This window comes from Palaemon carinicauda, chromosome 1 (genome assembly GCF_036898095.1).
Source record: "Palaemon carinicauda isolate YSFRI2023 chromosome 1, ASM3689809v2, whole genome shotgun sequence".
Taxonomy (NCBI): Eukaryota; Metazoa; Arthropoda; class Malacostraca; order Decapoda; family Palaemonidae; genus Palaemon; species Palaemon carinicauda.
The window spans coordinates 53110947-53130946 of record NC_090725.1 but is presented as its reverse complement, the minus strand read 5'-3'; the positions used below and the strand labels follow the sequence as shown (position 1 = coordinate 53130946).

Sequence of the window (20000 nt, the reverse complement as noted above, 5' to 3'; positions counted from 1 at the left end):
AAAAGGTTGCTGCCGGTCGGAGAGATTGAGAAGAAGAGGACCCTGATGTACCTAGTTACAGCTACAGTGAGAATTCTTGGGGTGAGCCAGGCAAGAAATTAGTGCGACAACCAGGTCAACAGCCACCACGGGCATAGGACTATCTTTAAAGGAGTGCAGGTACTACATCAATGGCCATTTAGTTTTCCCCCATTTTTTATTAGCTTAGACTAATTTTAACTTTATAGGGAACCTGGCTAATTACAATATTCGGACTGTGTGCGGTGGGATTGTGTGTAAATATTTTTCCATTATTATTTCTTGCTTGGAGACTAGCATAGTCTCGGGGTCACGTGGGCCACGTGCCAGACCCCATTTGATTTTTGATTGTTGAAGACCACGTGTCTAACCCATCATTTTCATTATTTTAATTGCATCTCTTTTGATACCATTTTTTGTGTTGTTAAGATGTCTGTTTTGTTTTAATGTCAACTTGTGAATAAATCAATATTAGGTTAATTAAACCTCCTTAGTATTTTTGCTCCCTCGTTTATTTTAATGTGTGAAATGAATAGTTGATCACGGGACAAAGTACCCCATATTTAAAGAGTAAGTCTATAGGTGGTAACAGCGAGGTACTTTGCATTAATATATTTGCTTCGAAGGTAAAGATCCTTATCTTTAAACTTTTTAACTACTTTACATCACTGCTCCCATTTTGGATTTTGTCTTCCTTACATTAACGTAAAATAACTGTCCAGCATTTCATTGGGGTAGCTGGGACGGAGCCGGAACAGAGCCTGAGAATGAGATGACTATAGACCTGACAAAGCTAGAGTAGGCCATAAATTATTGTTAATCCTACGTGTGGAGTGCTTCGGCCTCTGGACAGTAAAATTTCCCCCTTTTGTATTTAAAGAGTGTTGGTTAGTGAATTGTGACAGTAAAGTATTAGCAGGGTGTTTGTGCCCCGAGAGTAAGTGCTCCTATCCTCCCCTGTTGAACTTTGTGTAACTGTTATAAGGAGACTTTCCCGGACTAAGTTCCCACTCAGAACGTAACCATCAAAAAATTCTCCACACGAGTGGTCCTTCAAACCGGATCTTTTACCTTTGACTTGTGAAGCATTAACGTAATTAATCAGCTTGATTAAGCATATAGTAACTCGCTATATCACTTACCCACACGCACACAGCCAGTTTGTCGAATGTGTAATGCCCAGACTTTAATTGGGAAGAGAAATTTGTAATCAACATGATCTTTTTGTATCGACCACGTGTTTAAGGAAAGAGCTACGTAACCAGGTTAATTTGTTGCTTGAATGTTCTCTACAGAAAGACTAGAATTTGTCGTAGGAACTTCACTTTATCTCGGATCCGTTCACCCACGTGTGGCGGAATCCACTTATACCAGAAAGTTCTAAGCTACTTGAACTGAGGTTTTTGTTGTTCAGACGCCCGTGTTTACTGCTCAGCTAGAGCGCCGGTGTACTCGTCCTGTCAACTAATTTTGCTAGCTAAGCATCTAATTTGTAACATTTTGTACCTTGGTCTACCTTCCTTTGTGTCGTTTACCTTCCCTAACCAACCTTAACTTATCTAACTAACATTCCCTGTATACCTAGCACATGTCCTTGTCCTAAAGAGCGAATTGGCGCAACATAATTTTAAGTCTTCTTACGAGTAACGTAGAAACTTAATAACACCAAGTCCGTTTCATTCCACGTGTTTGTTCCGAGATGGCGGATCTTGTTTACAACCCAAACTAAGGGTGCGTAATTGTTTGCTACCGTGAGTAAATTACTGCGTGTAGTTCATTTAATTTCCTTTAGCGAGGAGATATTGTTTTTGTCCTTTAGCGAGGATATTTTTATTTTACCTCCGCGTGAGGGAAATTTTATATTTGTTTAGCCTCCACGAGAGTGCACTTTAAAGTCGTTGCCTTGTGCGCCTATTTACATTTTGAATAGATCAGTGGCTGCCTTAGTGCGCCCGTAATTGTGAAATCGTCACAACAGTGTCAGCCTCGACCTGTTATTTTAACTTTTAACCTAAATCTTTGCATTTATAAGCCCTAGCGCTTTCTCATATGTTTTGCCTCTCATAAATAGCTTAATTAGTCATTATCGCCACGTGCGTAAATATTTCTGTTTAGTAAAGTCTAAAGTCACGTGACCTGGGCATCGTCTGCTTTGTTGGACCCGGTCACTTTGAATTTTAAAGTAATTTCATGATTTATATGGGTTTTTGTCCATTTACCTTTTTCCTCCCATCATGAGTAAATTTAAATATTTAATTGACAACCTTGTAAATTTGTAAAGTTTCATTTTTACATTCCTTTAAAATTCAGATTTATCCCTTGTTTTGTTTTACGAATCCGTTCATCCAACGTGGTCATTCCAAGATGGCGGACTTCATGTTTAACGTAAACAACCCTTCACCGCCTAAGGCGGAAACGCTTAGCCCCGAGGAGATTAACGCTAGGCTTAAGGAACAGGAGTTGACGTTCACCTTTGTGTGTGAGGACGCAGACCTAGCACTTCATGCTCTTGCTTCTGTAGATTTTCCCAGCATGGGTTCAGAAGCCGTAAATCATTTTAAAACCCTTGTTGGTAAAGTAAGAGATGAACTTTTTAATTACAAGAATTTTTGGAGACGTCATTACGGCCATCCTATTGTCAAATTAAATTATCCAGTGCTTGCTGCCTGTTCGAGTAAAGTTGAAATTGCATTCAACAGCCTCATGGCTCATCCCAATTTAATAATTAATCCTAATCAATCGTGTTCCTCTTCAACGAAGGCGACACCTTCAGTGACACGTCCCTTAACTGTTACTTCTAACGTCTTGGCAGTAAAGCACAATGTTCATAATTTTGTATCAACTCCCCAATCGTCACATTCCAGTACTATGTTGCCAACACGGCATACGATTAGTGAGTTTGTGTCAGTCCCACGTGCTCCGTCCTCATCTCCGAACCTTAAGCCACCCGCGTTTGATCACCCTCAACCCCCTTTGTCTTTGCCGCCGGTGACAGTCCGTCCCGGAGGAAATACCAATCACAGTCTTGTCATGGACCCCCCAAGTGGTAGCGCAAATACCACCCAACTTAACCGTGTGCGTGATGGCCAGCAGAGGCCTGTACCGGTAAATTCAATAACTAAAACCGTACCATCCCATGGACCAGTGCTCGCTTTGCCTGACTGTCCTATTCTTAAGCCCGTAACTTCCGCTCCAATCCGTGTTGATGCTAATACATCCACGTCAAAATCTGAAACCCGCTCTCAGAACGAGCCGCGTGAACGCAACCTTAGGACTTTAGCAGTCAGAAAGGGATCTTTTGCACTGACGGCGGATTTAGTGAAGGTCACAAAGGTAGACCTAGCACCGGAGCTTAGAGCCTGTTTACAAATAACTTTGCTTAAGGATAACGGTACATTGAACGCCATTCATTATTTTCATTCACTTTTATATGGCGCAACTGTAAGCATTTATTATTATTGCCAAGTCGTACAGCAGCATTTTCCAGGTCAATCCCTTGCTTTAACCTCAAAGCGTAAATTCAATTTTTGCCTTGACAACTTGTCATGTTGCTATAATCCCCCTGACATCCTTCAGCTCGTGCTGAAATTAAGGTTTGTTTTTAATGTTCCCATCTTAAACGTTTCCCTTGAAGATGACATCCAAGACCTTAGTTGTCAGAGATACGATGTCCCCAGGGACCTAGTTTGTCTCATTTTATTATTCAGGCTAGTGTCAAATAACCTTTTACTTTGTAACGCCGAGAAGGAATTAACTTTTCTCCTTTTGTCAGGCAATGAATACCAACTTTTCATCACGCCAGTCATTTTATATGTAAAGACATTTCATGTAAAACGTTGGGTGTCAGACCGGGATTGGGATTCACCCCCATAATTTTTAATTTGTCATTTGGCCTGACTTGTTGCTGAACTCGACCGATATTGGTTTACGTTTTGTTTGCTCTATCCGTACCCCTAGGGTGGGAAGAACTGAGTACTTTTAATCGTTCTGTTATTATTGCATCGTACGTTTAAAGTTAACACTGATCATTTACTTATCTTAACGCTTCCGTGAAGCATTGCCTGCGTGGTTCAATATTCCCCAAATTCACGTGAAAGCATAACTTTTGATTCGATTGATTTCAATTAACGTTAAAGGCGTTTTGTTAACTTTAAACGGACGATGATGTGAAGAACAACTTCACTCATCATTCAGCCAGTAAGCTTATCTCGCTCATACTAACAAGTAGTTGAATCACATTTGCCGGAACTAACCCCTCTCCCTTTTTTCTCCCCTTTATCCCCAGGGTGTGAAGAATTTTCTTCACTCTTCTTCTTTCAATCGTATTTTTAGCTCTTCTACTAATACTATAGCTACCCCTTAAACATTCTCTCCTACATCTAGTTTTCTTTAACGAAACATAGGGAGGACTAATCTAAACTTGTTGACAGTGGCGCACGCCATGCTCGTGACGTCACAGCGTAGATACGCACGATAGAGGGCCTTAGTTGTAACCCCGGCGTATGTTGGTTCTTTCCTTAAACTACATGGGTCGAGATTAAATTCCTAAATTGCACATTTTATATAAATTCCAATACTGCTGAATTAATGCATCTTATATTTCTCAATACCAATTAAGGTTTGTTAATTTTAAGATGTATGCCCATCGTACCAGTCCATTGCTAATTAATCATTTTAAATATTAATTTTTAGCAAGCCAGAATAGGTAGGATTATTGTATATATAACCTCCCTCAGAACAGCAAGATTTATCTGAGTATTTAGTACAAAATCCTGCCTCCTCTGCACTCCTTTCAACAATATATTGCCCTGTCCTTAAGTCCCGATATGGCAACCCCAATGGATTACCGTGCGCATCATGACCGTCACTTGTTTGGCAAGGTGAAGCCAGGTGATCTCCTCGACCTCTTTGTCGGCCCATTCTACTACAAGCTGCCCTAGCCTGCTGACCTGCCTGGTCATTGAACCCGAGCACTTCTGGCTCACCCCCCCCCCCCACACTCTCTCTCCCAAAACTCGACTCACAAAAGGTTGCTGCCGGTCGGAGAGATTGAGAAGAAGAGGACCCTGATGTACCTAGTTACAGCTACAGTGAGAATTCTTGGGGTGAGCCAGGCAAGAAATTAGTGTGACAACCAGGTCAACAGCCACCACGGGCATAGGACTATCTTTAAAGGAGTGCAGGTACTACATCAATGGCCATTTAGTTTTCCCCCATTTTTTATTAGCTTAGACTAATTTTAACTTTATAGGGAACCTGGCTAATTACAATATTCGGACTGTGTGCGGTGGGATTGTGTGTAAATATTTTTCCATTATTATTTCTTGCTTGGAGACTAGCATAGTCTCGGGGTCACGTGGGCCACGTGCCAGACCCCATTTGATTTTTGATTGTTGAAGACCACGTGTCTAACCCATCATTTTCATTATTTTAATTGCATCTCTTTTGATACCATTTTTTGTGTTGTTAAGATGTCTGTTTTGTTTTAATGTCAACTTGTGAATAAATCAATATTAGGTTAATTAAACCTCCTTAGTATTTTTGCTCCCTCGTTTATTTTAATGTGTGAAATGAATAGTTGATCACGGGACAAAGTACCCCATATTTAAAGAGTAAGTCTATAGGTGGTAACAGCGAGGTACTTTGCATTAATATATTTGCTTCGAAGGTAAAGATCCTTATCTTTAAACTTTTTAACTACTTTACATCACTGCTCCCATTTTGGATTTTGTCTTCCTTACATTAACGTAAAATAACTGTCCAGCATTTCATTGGGGTAGCTGGGACGGAGCCGGAACAGAGCCTGAGAATGAGATGACTATAGACCTGACAAAGCTAGAGTAGGCCATAAATTATTGTTAATCCTACGTGTGGAGTGCTTCGGCCTCTGGACAGTAAAATTTCCCCCTTTTGTATTTAAAGAGTGTTGGTTAGTGAATTGTGACAGTAAAGTATTAGCAGGGTGTTTGTGCCCCGAGAGTAAGTGCTCCTATCCTCCCCTGTTGAACTTTGTGTAACTGTTATAAGGAGACTTTCCCGGACTAAGTTCCCACTCAGAACGTAACCATCAAAAAATTCTCCACACGAGTGGTCCTTCGAACCGGATCTTTTACCTTTGACTTGTGAAGCATTAACGTAATTAATCAGCTTGATTAAGCATATAGTAACTCGCTATATCACTTACCCACACGCACACAGCCAGTTTGTCGAATGTGTAATGCCCAGACTTTAATTGGGAAGAGAAATTTGTAATCAACATGATCTTTTTGTATCGACCACGTGTTTAAGGAAAGAGCTACGTAACCAGGTTAATTTGTTGCTTGAATGTTCTCTACAGAAAGACTAGAATTTGTCGTAGGAACTTCACTTTATCTCGGATCCGTTCACCCACGTGTGGCGGAATCCACTTATACCAGAAAGTTCTAAGCTACTTGAACTGAGGTTTTTGTTGTTCAGACGCCCGTGTTTACTGCTCAGCTAGAGCGCCGGTGTACTCGTCCTGTCAACTAATTTTGCTAGCTAAGCATCTAATTTGTAACATTTTGTACCTTGGTCTACCTTCCTTTGTGTCGTTTACCTTCCCTAACCAACCTTAACTTATCTAACTAACATTCCCTGTATACCTAGCACATGTCCTTGTCCTAAAGAGCGAATTGGCGCAACATAATTTTAAGTCTTCTTACGAGTAACGTAGAAACTTAATAACACCAAGTCCGTTTCATTCCACGTGTTTGTTCCGAGATGGCGGATCTTGTTTACAACCCAAACTAAGGGTGCGTAATTGTTTGCTACCGTGAGTAAATTACTGCGTGTAGTTCATTTAATTTCCTTTAGCGAGGAGATATTGTTTTTGTCCTTTAGCGAGGATATTTTTATTTTACCTCCGCGTGAGGGAAATTTTATATTTGTTTAGCCTCCACGAGAGTGCACTTTAAAGTCGTTGCCTTGTGCGCCTATTTACATTTTGAATAGATCAGTGGCTGCCTTAGTGCGCCCGTAATTGTGAAATCGTCACAACAGTGTCAGCCTCGACCTGTTATTTTAACTTTTAACCTAAATCTTTGCATTTATAAGCCCTAGCGCTTTCTCATATGTTTTGCCTCTCATAAATAGCTTAATTAGTCATTATCGCCACGTGCGTAAATATTTCTGTTTAGTAAAGTCTAAAGTCACGTGACCTGGGCATCGTCTGCTTTGTTGGACCCGGTCACTTTGAATTTTAAAGTAATTTCATGATTTATATGGGTTTTTGTCCATTTACCTTTTTCCTCCCATCATGAGTAAATTTAAATATTTAATTGACAACCTTGTAAATTTGTAAAGTTTCATTTTTACATTCCTTTAAAATTCAGATTTATCCCTTGTTTTGTTTTACGAATCCGTTCATCCAACGTGGTCATTCCAAGATGGCGGACTTCATGTTTAACGTAAACAACCCTTCACCGCCTAAGGCGGAAACGCTTAGCCCCGAGGAGATTAACGCTAGGCTTAAGGAACAGGAGTTGACGTTCACCTTTGTGTGTGAGGACGCAGACCTAGCACTTCATGCTCTTGCTTCTGTAGATTTTCCCAGCATGGGTTCAGAAGCCGTAAATCATTTTAAAACCCTTGTTGGTAAAGTAAGAGATGAACTTTTTAATTACAAGAATTTTTGGAGACGTCATTACGGCCATCCTATTGTCAAATTAAATTATCCAGTGCTTGCTGCCTGTTCGAGTAAAGTTGAAATTGCATTCAACAGCCTCATGGCTCATCCCAATTTAATAATTAATCCTAATCAATCGTGTTCCTCTTCAACGAAGGCGACACCTTCAGTGACACGTCCCTTAACTGTTACTTCTAACGTCTTGGCAGTAAAGCACAATGTTCATAATTTTGTATCAACTCCCCAATCGTCACATTCCAGTACTATGTTGCCAACACGGCATACGATTAGTGAGTTTGTGTCAGTCCCACGTGCTCCGTCCTCATCTCCGAACCTTAAGCCACCCGCGTTTGATCACCCTCAACCCCCTTTGTCTTTGCCGCCGGTGACAGTCCGTCCCGGAAGAAATACCAATCACAGTCTTGTCATGGACCCCCCAAGTGGTAGCGCAAATACCACCCAACTTAACCGTGTGCGTGATGGCCAGCAGAGGCCTGTACCGGTAAATTCAATAACTAAAACCGTACCATCCCATGGACCAGTGCTCGCTTTGCCTGACTGTCCTATTCTTAAGCCCGTAACTTCCGCTCCAATCCGTGTTGATGCTAATACATCCACGTCAAAATCTGAAACCCGCTCTCAGAACGAGCCGCGTGAACGCAACCTTAGGACTTTAGCAGTCAGAAAGGGACCTTTTGCACTGACGGCGGATTTAGTGAAGGTCACAAAGGTAGACCTAGCACCGGAGCTTAGAGCCTGTTTACAAATAACTTTGCTTAAGGATAACGGTACATTGAACGCCATTCATTATTTTCATTCACTTTTATATGGCGCAACTGTAAGCATTTATTATTATTGCCAAGTCGTACAGCAGCATTTTCCAGGTCAATCCCTTGCTTTAACCTCAAAGCGTAAATTCAATTTTTGCCTTGACAACTTGTCATGTTGCTATAATCCCCCTGACATCCTTCAGCTCGTGCTGAAATTAAGGTTTGTTTTTAATGTTCCCATCTTAAACGTTTCCCTTGAAGATGACATCCAAGACCTTAGTTGTCAGAGATACGATGTCCCCAGGGACCTAGTTTGTCTCATTTTATTATTCAGGCTAGTGTCAAATAACCTTTTACTTTGTAACGCCGAGAAGGAATTAACTTTTCTCCTTTTGTCAGGCAATGAATACCAACTTTTCATCACGCCAGTCATTTTATATGTAAAGACATTTCATGTAAAACGTTGGGTGTCAGACCGGGATTGGGATTCACCCCCATAATTTTTAATTTGTCATTTGGCCTGACTTGTTGCTGAACTCGACCGATATTGGTTTACGTTTTGTTTGCTCTATCCGTACCCCTAGGGTGGGAAGAACTGAGTACTTTTAATCGTTCTGTTATTATTGCATCGTACGTTTAAAGTTAACACTGATCATTTACTTATCTTAACGCTTCCGTGAAGCATTGCCTGCGTGGTTCAATATTCCCCAAATTCACGTGAAAGCATAACTTTTGATTCGATTGATTTCAATTAACGTTAAAGGCGTTTTGTTAACTTTAAACGGACGATGATGTGAAGAACAACTTCACTCATCATTCAGCCAGTAAGCTTATCTCGCTCATACTAACAAGTAGTTGAATCACATTTGCCGGAACTAACCCCTCTCCCTTTTTTCTCCCCTTTATCCCCAGGGTGTGAAGAATTTTCTTCACTCTTCTTCTTTCAATCGTATTTTTAGCTCTTCTACTAATACTATAGCTACCCCTTAAACATTCTCTCCTACATCTAGTTTTCTTTAACGAAACATAGGGAGGACTAATCTAAACTTGTTGACAGTGGCGCACGCCATGCTCGTGACGTCACAGCGTAGATACGCACGATAGAGGGCCTTAGTTGTAACCCCGGCGTATGTTGGTTCTTTCCTTAAACTACATGGGTCGAGATTAAATTCCTAAATTGCACATTTTATATAAATTCCAATACTGCTGAATTAATGCATCTTATATTTCTCAATACCAATTAAGGTTTGTTAATTTTAAGATGTATGCCCATCGTACCAGTCCATTGCTAATTAATCATTTTAAATATTAATTTTTAGCAAGCCAGAATAGGTAGGATTATTGTATATATAACCTCCCTCAGAACAGCAAGATTTATCTGAGTATTTAGTACAAAATCCTGCCTCCTCTGCACTCCTTTCAACAATATATTGCCCTGTCCTTAAGTCCCGATATGGCAACCCCAATGGATTACCGTGCGCATCATGACCGTCACTTGTTTGGCAAGGTGAAGCCAGGTGATCTCCTCGACCTCTGTGTCGGCCCATTCTACTACAAGCTGCCCTAGCCTGCTGACCTGCCTGGTCATTGAACCCGAGCACTTCTGGCTCACCCCCCACCCCCACACTCTCTCTCCCAAAACTCGACTCACAAAAGGTTGCTGCCGGTCGGAGAGATTGAGAAGAAGAGGACCCTGATGTACCTAGTTACAGCTACAGTGAGAATTCTTGGGGTGAGCCAGGCAAGAAATTAGTGCGACAACCAGGTCAACAGCCACCACGGGCATAGGACTATCTTTAAAGGAGTGCAGGTACTACATCAATGGCCATTTAGTTTTCCCCCATTTTTTATTAGCTTAGACTAATTTTAACTTTATAGGGAACCTGGCTAATTACAATATTCGGACTGTGTGCGGTGGGATTGTGTGTAAATATTTTTCCATTATTATTTCTTGCTTGGAGACTAGCATAGTCTCGGGGTCACGTGGGCCACGTGCCAGACCCCATTTGATTTTTGATTGTTGAAGACCACGTGTCTAACCCATCATTTTCATTATTTTAATTGCATCTCTTTTGATACCATTTTTTGTGTTGTTAAGATGTCTGTTTTGTTTTAATGTCAACTTGTGAATAAATCAATATTAGGTTAATTAAACCTCCTTAGTATTTTTGCTCCCTCGTTTATTTTAATGTGTGAAATGAATAGTTGATCACGGGACAAAGTACCCCATATTTAAAGAGTAAGTCTATAGGTGGTAACAGCGAGGTACTTTGCATTAATATATTTGCTTCGAAGGTAAAGATCCTTATCTTTAAACTTTTTAACTACTTTACATCACTGCTCCCATTTTGGATTTTGTCTTCCTTACATTAACGTAAAATAACTGTCCAGCATTTCATTGGGGTAGCTGGGACGGAGCCGGAACAGAGCCTGAGAATGAGATGACTATAGACCTGACAAAGCTAGAGTAGGCCATAAATTATTGTTAATCCTACGTGTGGAGTGCTTCGGCCTCTGGACAGTAAAATTTCCCCCTTTTGTATTTAAAGAGTGTTGGTTAGTGAATTGTGACAGTAAAGTATTAGCAGGGTGTTTGTGCCCCGAGAGTAAGTGCTCCTATCCTCCCCTGTTGAACTTTGTGTAACTGTTATAAGGAGACTTTCCCGGACTAAGTTCCCACTCAGAACGTAACCATCAAAAAATTCTCCACATTAGTTCCTTTCGTAGCTGCAACCTCACCATCCTTGTGAGCTAAGGATTGGGGTTTGGGGAAGCCTATAGGTCTATCTGCTGAATCATGAATAGGCATTGCTTGGCCCTCATTGGTCCTACCTTCGATGGAGAGGGGGCTTGGTCACTGATCATATGTATATATATGGTCAGTCGGTAGGTCCTTGCCCTGCTTGGTAGGGCATTGTCACTGTCCCTTGCATCTGCCATTCATAGGTGGCCTTTAAAACTTTAAACCGCAAATGACACTTCCTTCGGAGGTGAAACATCATTCACTATTTTTAACGACTCATTTGATTTTCCAAATAATCCGGATATCAAAATGTATTGATACAATCACTTAGTAACTCGCTAGGTCAAGTACTATGAATAAACTATCAAATGCTCTAGGCCTAGGGAAATCATACAAGACTACCAAGAATATTTCATTATCATATATGATCGGTGTTACTGTATGGACATCAGTCGGGGTATGATAATGAAACAATATCCAACAGATTTTGTAGATTTGAGAACAAAGTCCTCAGAAGAATATTAAGAGCTAAATGGCAGGACAGGATTAGAAATTAAATCATGGAGAGGGGCAGATGGAGATGGTTTGGGCATACTCTTCGCACTTCTTAAGAGAGATTAGTTCACCAAACTTTCAAATGGGCTCCACAAGGCACTAGAAGAGTTGGAAGACTCAGCCCAACATTACTGAGGACTGTGAAGTAGGATGAATGGCAAAGTATTGATTTAAAAGCTCAAAATAGAGGCCATTTGCGTCAATAGGCGTGGGAGGAGATGATAATGATATATGATGTTGTATATTTTCTGTCACTTGTAAGTGAAATGTTTCTATCAAGAGGTTTGATATGAAACTACGTAACACTTAGATATCAAATCATGATTTTCCAAGAACTCAGTTAGTTGATTTGCAATTATCGTCTCTAGAAGTTTAGGAATAAAAATGGACTAGAGACATCAGTCAAAAATACCTAGCATCATTTTTGCCTAAGGACTTGAAAAATTAGCGAGATCACAGATGACACTCCAAAATCAAACCATTGTTCTCTAGTCTCATGTAGTGCCATAGCCTGTGTACCATGGTCTTTCACTACCTTGGAGTAGAGTTGTCTTACTTGAGGATACAGTCGGGCACACTATTCTATTGTAGTTCTCTTCCTTTTTTTTAAGTTTTTTATAGTTTATATATGAAAGGTTTATTCTTAATATTGATACAGTTCTTAAAATATTTTATTTTAATTTCCCATTACCTCTCTTGTAGCTCATTTATTGACTTATTCCCTTTCCTACCTTGGCTATTTTTCCTGTTGGAGTCCTTAGCCTTAGAGCATCCTGCTTTTTAAACTAGTGTTATAGCTTAGGTAGCAATAACAAAAATAGTATACGTTTGAGTACAGAGTATTTTTAGCGACGGGTATATAAAATTATGTTGTCACCTGACTGTCGTATGAAACGGGATGCAAATGGGTCTCCTCCTATGGCGTTATCGTCGACCAATTGCTCAAAACAAAAAGTAATCATGAGATTTTCAACAATTATTGGCCGAGGATAAAAAGAGAGATTTTACATTCTCATAGGGCGTCCTTCCAACATTATAGCGAAAATTAATCAATTCTTTGTATTGTTCATAAACCTCACTATGAACGTTTTATATTCTGTTTTTATTTAGTACTAACTGGTGTAATTTTTAATTTTTCTCTTGAGTATTTCCACAATTAGCATTCGTTCTTTAAAATTTCAAGGCTTAGCTCTACGTACGGGTATGGCGGAGCTAACAGTTAACTTTTTATATTTTAACTCTGCTTGAAAGGCTGTATTTGGCAATTTTCTTTTTATAAGTTTTCCCCTTTCTTCTCTTTCTCTCGTGGGAATTTTAATTTCAAAGAGTTGGTTGACAGGTACTATTTTCAACAATAGAGCAAATACGTATATACATACGTTCATTCATAAAATCTGTAAGAATTTTAGATTGGGTGTTTACGTCCTCAGTCACTAACATGACGTTTAGAATGATAATTTTAGTCCAATAAAGGATTATCAAGACTATTCAGACTATAATTAGCTCTTTGGAAGTTTTACACTCCGGTTGTTGTTGTTTTTTTCGGTTTTCCAACATCCATCATGGTAGATTTAAATAGATGAATAGCAATAAAATATGGTAAAAAATCTAATTCTATTATTTATATCAGTTTGATTTGTTATGAGGACATCCAAGAGCGTTTCTGAATTGGGTGCGATGCGCGTTATTTGACTAGTACTTGTGCTAACCCTAAAAATATAATAATCTTCACAAACTATATGTGGATACAATATCTCGTTGTTCATATCACCAAATAGGAATATAGATTTATTACCTTCGTCAAAATATAAGAATTTTTTATGGGTATGTATTCACCCCTGCAGTTTTTTATTCATTTGTTTATAAGCACCTTTACACAAAATATACCGGGCCGATTATAACCAAACTTGGTTGTTATGTTGAGTATGCCCAAAGGATGAATCCCTAAGATTTTGGATATAGTACATCAAAGTACAAGTAGGCAACATTATTATGAAAATAGTAGCAATACCAAGTAGATGGTAACTATTTATTTATTTATTTTTTCTTTTTTTTTGTGTGTGTGAACAACATTATGCAAAAACAACTGAAGCAATAAAAAAAAAATAATTGGTCAACAAGGGACATATGGAGATTCCCCAAGGATAAATCTATTACATTTTCAAGAAAATACATCGAAGTATAAATACGCAGAAAGAATTAAGAGTAAAATAAGATTGCTTGACGAGGCTATGTCATTCTCACTACTGAGGTTCCCTTTAATTACTTAATGGAATAGCTTTAAACATATTTGTAATGTATTTAAACGAGTCTATTGAGGCTTCATGATGTCTGTATACACATACAATATTTACAGTAGTTTCCTCAGCTCCCTGGGCGATAGATAATTTTATATTTACATTCGCTATATTGAATCCTTCTTTACATAACTGCAGACGTTTTCGGAACAAAACCTTAGGGCTCTTCCACGGAACATTATTGTGATTATTTTAAGCAACAATGCTCGTGGGTTTGAACAATACCACGATATGAATATCCATGGTACGGATATATATATATATATATATATATATATATATATATATATATATATATATATATATATATATATATATATATATATATATATATATATATAATGCATATTAAGGGTTATTTCATTTTTACAGACACTTATCAAATATGATCTCACGCTCTATTTGAATATTTCATAGCAAAAGGAAATGTGCAATATTTGACTTTTTGAGAGATATATCTTGATTGTAGTTAGTCCCTTGTAAGAAATTAATTCAAAATAATTTTTATGAATTACAGAGACCTTTCATGTGACAAAATATATAAGCGTATCTGCCATCATTTTCCTTAGCAGCAAGTCCTTTATAAACAGTTCTTATATTATTACAAATACAAACACACACACACTAACACACACACACACACACACACACGCATATATATATATATATATATATATATATATATATATATATATATATATATATATATATATATATATATATATAGATAGATAGATAGATATATATATACATATATACATATATATATATATATATATATATATATATATATATATATAGTATATATATATATATATATATATATATATATATATATATATATATATATATATATATATTTATACATATATATGTATATATGTAAAGGACAAACCAACAAGTAGCAAATGCCGAAAAGGAAGGTTCTCTTTAGCTTAGGGAGGGCAACAACTTTAGTCTTATACCGTTGGGCCACACAAATGAAAATGTTAAAGAAAAAAAAAACATATAAAACTTAAGATATCCACTGTTCATTAATATTTATTATCGGACACAAATCACTCTTCCTCAACGTAAATAATAATTAATCCGTATTTTTTTCCTTAGGTTGTATATATTCTTTCAATTCAGATCTCACTACAATTTACTCTTACGTTCAGCTTATGTGAAGAATTCTCTAGAATACTCCTTGGGAATAATTCCTATTCCCAAAGTTTGCTCAGATAAAATGAAAAATATATATGATTTTACTTGGGTAAAACACTTTCTTTATCACGAATACTCTCCAATTCTTTACGCCAAGAACTAATTTCGAAGGTAGAAAAGAGCAATAACTCAGCTCTTTGAAGCTTTCGCCAAAGAACACCTGTGGTTGAGTATCGGGTTAAGAATAAGGCAAAGGTATGCTTAAGTATAATCATGTGAATTATGAGCCAATTCTTTGAGAAACTCTGGAGAAAATTGCTTCTGTCGATTACTACCAGAGGGAGTATAGCTATAAATACTATAAAAGAGAGACCAGGTTTTACATAAAAAATTACTCGCTTAATTGTCGACATTAATTAAATTGAAAACACAATGTGTATATATTTAGCAATTTTACAATAAACGCGTGAATTTCAAGTCTTGATTTAATAAGCTATGGTAAACACATCTGTGTTTTTTCATATGTTAATATCAAAACAGACAAATTAGATAAAATCAATGTTCATATCGGCGATAGAAAGCTGTGAATATAATGATTATGACAATGAAATAATAGCAAATCCAAATTGAAAATTGCATACAGATTTAGAAAGCTTCAAACACGTAGATAGTCATGACTTTAGTAAAAATCAATTCATGGTTTTAGAGGGTCTTATTGTCTTTTGGGGATGTAACATGAATAATAACGAATTCTATATCACAGTCATCATGATCTCGTTACAAACTAACGTACATTAACATTGGTTTTGTGCTGTTGATGATAATATCTATATGTTAAAGGTAATGAAAATTTACAAACCTTCAAACAAAAAGAAAAAAATTTGGAACAACGATAATGGATCATAGGAGCCAACATTTTAGGAGGCCACAAAAATTAAAGAATGAAAAAATACTACTTTCCGGCAAACTATTTTTACACTCTTGTCGGAATTTTACCCCCATATATTAAACATTTCATGTTATTGTTATTTCTTTGTATAGATTACCCAGAATCACAAATTTACTGCATTAAGGAAAATGTAATAAAAACGTATTAATTTTTCACGTGTAAGAATAAAATTTCTCTGACGTCAAATCACACACAATTTCTCTTATTCATAGACCTCATACTTTTCTATAATGTAAAAGCTGAATGAAATACAATTAAGGATTTTACCTAGGGAAATTCACCATCAAAAAAGAAAAAGCATAAAAATTACAAAGTAAAATAAGATTAACAAAAGAAAAAGAAAACAAAAATCACAAGTATGGCGTTTAGCCTCGAGATAAAATAAGAAAAGTATAAAGGCGTAACGTTGAAAAACTCACAATGAAGTAAAAATTTTCTAGATTTTTTCCACTTGCTAATTAGCTTACACAAAATTAGCCTCTTTTAGCAGCTGCTTCAAGGAAAAAAAAGACTGAAATAAATTAAATTGTCTTATTATCCTTTAATAATTACATCTCCATGATATTAAATTTCAAGTGACTAGGCACTAATCCTCTTTGATTTGGAACTTCATTAGGTTCTCTTCTTATTGACATGAAGTAAACATAATAAAGAAAGGTAGCATATTTTATTTCAAGCAATATGATCAATTTTAATGTCGACACATAACTAAATGAATACTCTTTTTATTCCATTTTTATGTGCTTTATGTGAACGATAAGTAATGTGGAAAGGAAAAAGCAAGATATAAGAGATAAAGAAAATCAATAAAGGACGAAGGATGCTTCTTACAAATATTGATAAGCCACGCTGTAAAACACGATTAAACCATTGTGCAAATAGGAGTGAACCGTCTTTCCAATAGTTATTGATCAGGACTGACGTAAATATTGAACTTTCTCTCTACTCCTCGAAGGAATTATTAATTCCCTTTTCCTGAACCTACAAGTGAAACGGCCAAGTGCTACACTTCGTTAATTAGAATGTCATTATCATTTGGTTTATATTACCGTATAGGGAATAGCTTGATAATTTCTCGTATAATTTCTATGCATGTTGTCTTGCAAATTACGTAATATTCATGTCCAAAGAATTAAATATTATTTTGGTAATATTCCTTACCACACAAAAATATCTGAGTAATATGGATTATTACCCTACGAAAATGAATACAAATAAACAGACATTTCCTTTCCCCAAAGCATAAGTAAACCAGGCCAGGGCAATAATTGTACATATATAGAGAATCATATAATTGAAAAGCGTTATGGTATGTCGTTATAGTCCGGGATTACTGAATTCTCCAGAATAAGAGGGATGTCTGATAGGGTAGTTTACTTCCGTTTAGAATGATCTGGAAAAAGGGGACATCGTCAATAAGTTGAGACCTAGGGTGGGATAGCCCTTGGAATTAATTTGAGAATTGTGCTTGGGGAAAAGGTTTCGTTGTTGTATATGCATTGATTTCAAAGAAAAGAAAATTGCAAACAAGTATGTTTTATACAAGTGTCGTATATATATATATATATATATATATATATATATATATATATATATATATATATATATATATATATATATACATATATATATATATATATATATATATATATATATATATATATATATATGCATATATATATATATATATATATATATATATATACATACATATATATAGAGTATATATATATATATATATATATATATATATATATATGCAAAACAACCAAAGGGAAAATGAAAATGATAAATATAAAATTAAGTCCTGACTAGTTTCGTGATGAAATATCACAAAACTAGTCAGGACTTGATCTCATATTCCATATTTTCTTTTTCCCTGTGGTTGTTTTGCATCTGAACATCAGTTTTCTGTGATTTTTACACACACACACACACACACACACACACACACACACACACATATATATATATATATATATATATATATATATATATATATATATATATATATATATATATATATATAAATGATAGTTGAATAGATAGATAGATATCAGTTAAGTTTCTTTAGCAAACTTGGGTGGATTGTTAACACTCCTAAAATGTTAAATATTTTCATATTATTTTACAGTTCAGGAAATAAACATTCCTGACGCCCAACTTATCTAATCCAATATGTTAAAACACTTACCATTTCAAACAGTTTTAGAGAGAGAGAGAGAGAGAGAGAGAGAGAGAGAGAGAGAGAGAGAGAGAGAGAGAGAGAGAGAGAGTGTGGTATGATATGCAAAATGTACAGTGAGTTTAAAAGAGAATTCAGGTGAGAGTTCACATCGGCATTTGAAAATATCTTCAGGTAATTAGAAACTGACCATGAATATCTCATATAGGAATATCACAAATTTCTGGTAACAGGAGTAGCCCACACATATCTCTTTGACGAAAACACTATATCAAATAAATGGATGAATGGCCACACAAATGTATATAAGGGACTATAAAAATACAGAAAACTCTTCCAACCATTCTAACAATATAGATCAACAGCTGAAGGTTTAATCTTCCCTAGCCAGAAATGACAAAAATATGCCCATTCAACAAAAAATAAAGTTAAAGAAATACTTAAATATAGAAAATCAATAAACAAGGAAATATATATATATATATATATATATATATATATATATATATATATATATATATATATAATATGTAGGTATATAGATATATATATATATATATATATATATATATATATATATATATATATATGTATATATATATATATATATATATATATATATATATATATATATATATCTACATATACTGTATATATATATACATATATATATATATATATATATATATATATATATATATATATATATATATATATATATATATATATCTACATATATATATGTATATATATATATATATATATATATATATATATATATACATATATAAAGTAGAAATAAAAAATAAATAAATTTCCCGGTAGTTTTAGGATCATGGTAAATTAAATCTTTTTTAGTGTGTTGGGGGGGAATAATAAAACCATACCATTTTCAAAATTCAATTTTGTTTAATTATCGATACATCATAAATTATTATAACTCTTCTATCATCTATATGAGGCTTGAATTTTATATTTGCTATCTTGATATTTAACCAAACACTGTATGTCAATATATTGTTTAGATTCCAGTAAATATTAAAATTAACATTTCTTTTATGATAAGGATTTGTATTTATTTAATTTTTCTATAATTATCAGATAAAATCATGATTTCATGATAACTTTTTTTTCTATTTGATAAATTCTGAAGAATTGAGAATAACAATGCCTTCAATAATTGAAGATATTATGGAATACTCTAATGGAACTGTGTCCACAAATTTCATATGTTTAATCAATAGTCTCATCTTGCAAGTAACTTGCCCATTGAATTACCATATATATATTTTTCATTTTTCTTTTCAAGTGTCAACAATAGTTTTTATAATAATACCCCCTACTACCCACTATTATTGCTCAAGAACTGCCCCTCCTCCTTCACTCCTTTTACTGCGTCAAAGTCTTTAGAAATCCGTAGGAATTAAAATGTAAAATATTATTACTCCTATTCTTAATTTTCTTTATCAAACCAACTTAGTGATAATTAGTAAGATAGCTTTAAAGGAGCGAAACTAAATAAAATGTTGTACTACAGAAGTTTGGATGCATTACTGGAACATTCTGGAATTCCAGAGTCCAGACTGGCCATTCCTAGTTTGAGGTTTCCTGTGTCAACATCATTGAAGTCGTTCGAAGAAAGGCAGTGATATATTTTGGGTTAATACTATCATTACGAGTGTTTGTGAAGAC

General features: G+C 35.7%; 1 long non-coding RNA gene across 3 annotated transcripts in view; it reads left to right on the top strand.

Moving 5' to 3' along the window:
- Positions 1 to 20000, top strand: part of LOC137648201 (uncharacterized) — a 378025-nt gene that overhangs the window by 306495 nt on the left and 51530 nt on the right. Inside the window, exon 1 of one of the 3 annotated variants that reach the window (XR_011045593.1) lies at positions 19873 to 19950. The exons of 1 other annotated variant lie outside the window; for it this stretch is intronic. This is a non-coding gene — a long non-coding RNA (uncharacterized lncRNA). Of the gene's footprint in view, positions 1 to 19872; positions 19951 to 19983 lie in introns of those variants that run through there. One more of the 3 variants, XR_011045595.1, reaches the window with a different exon arrangement.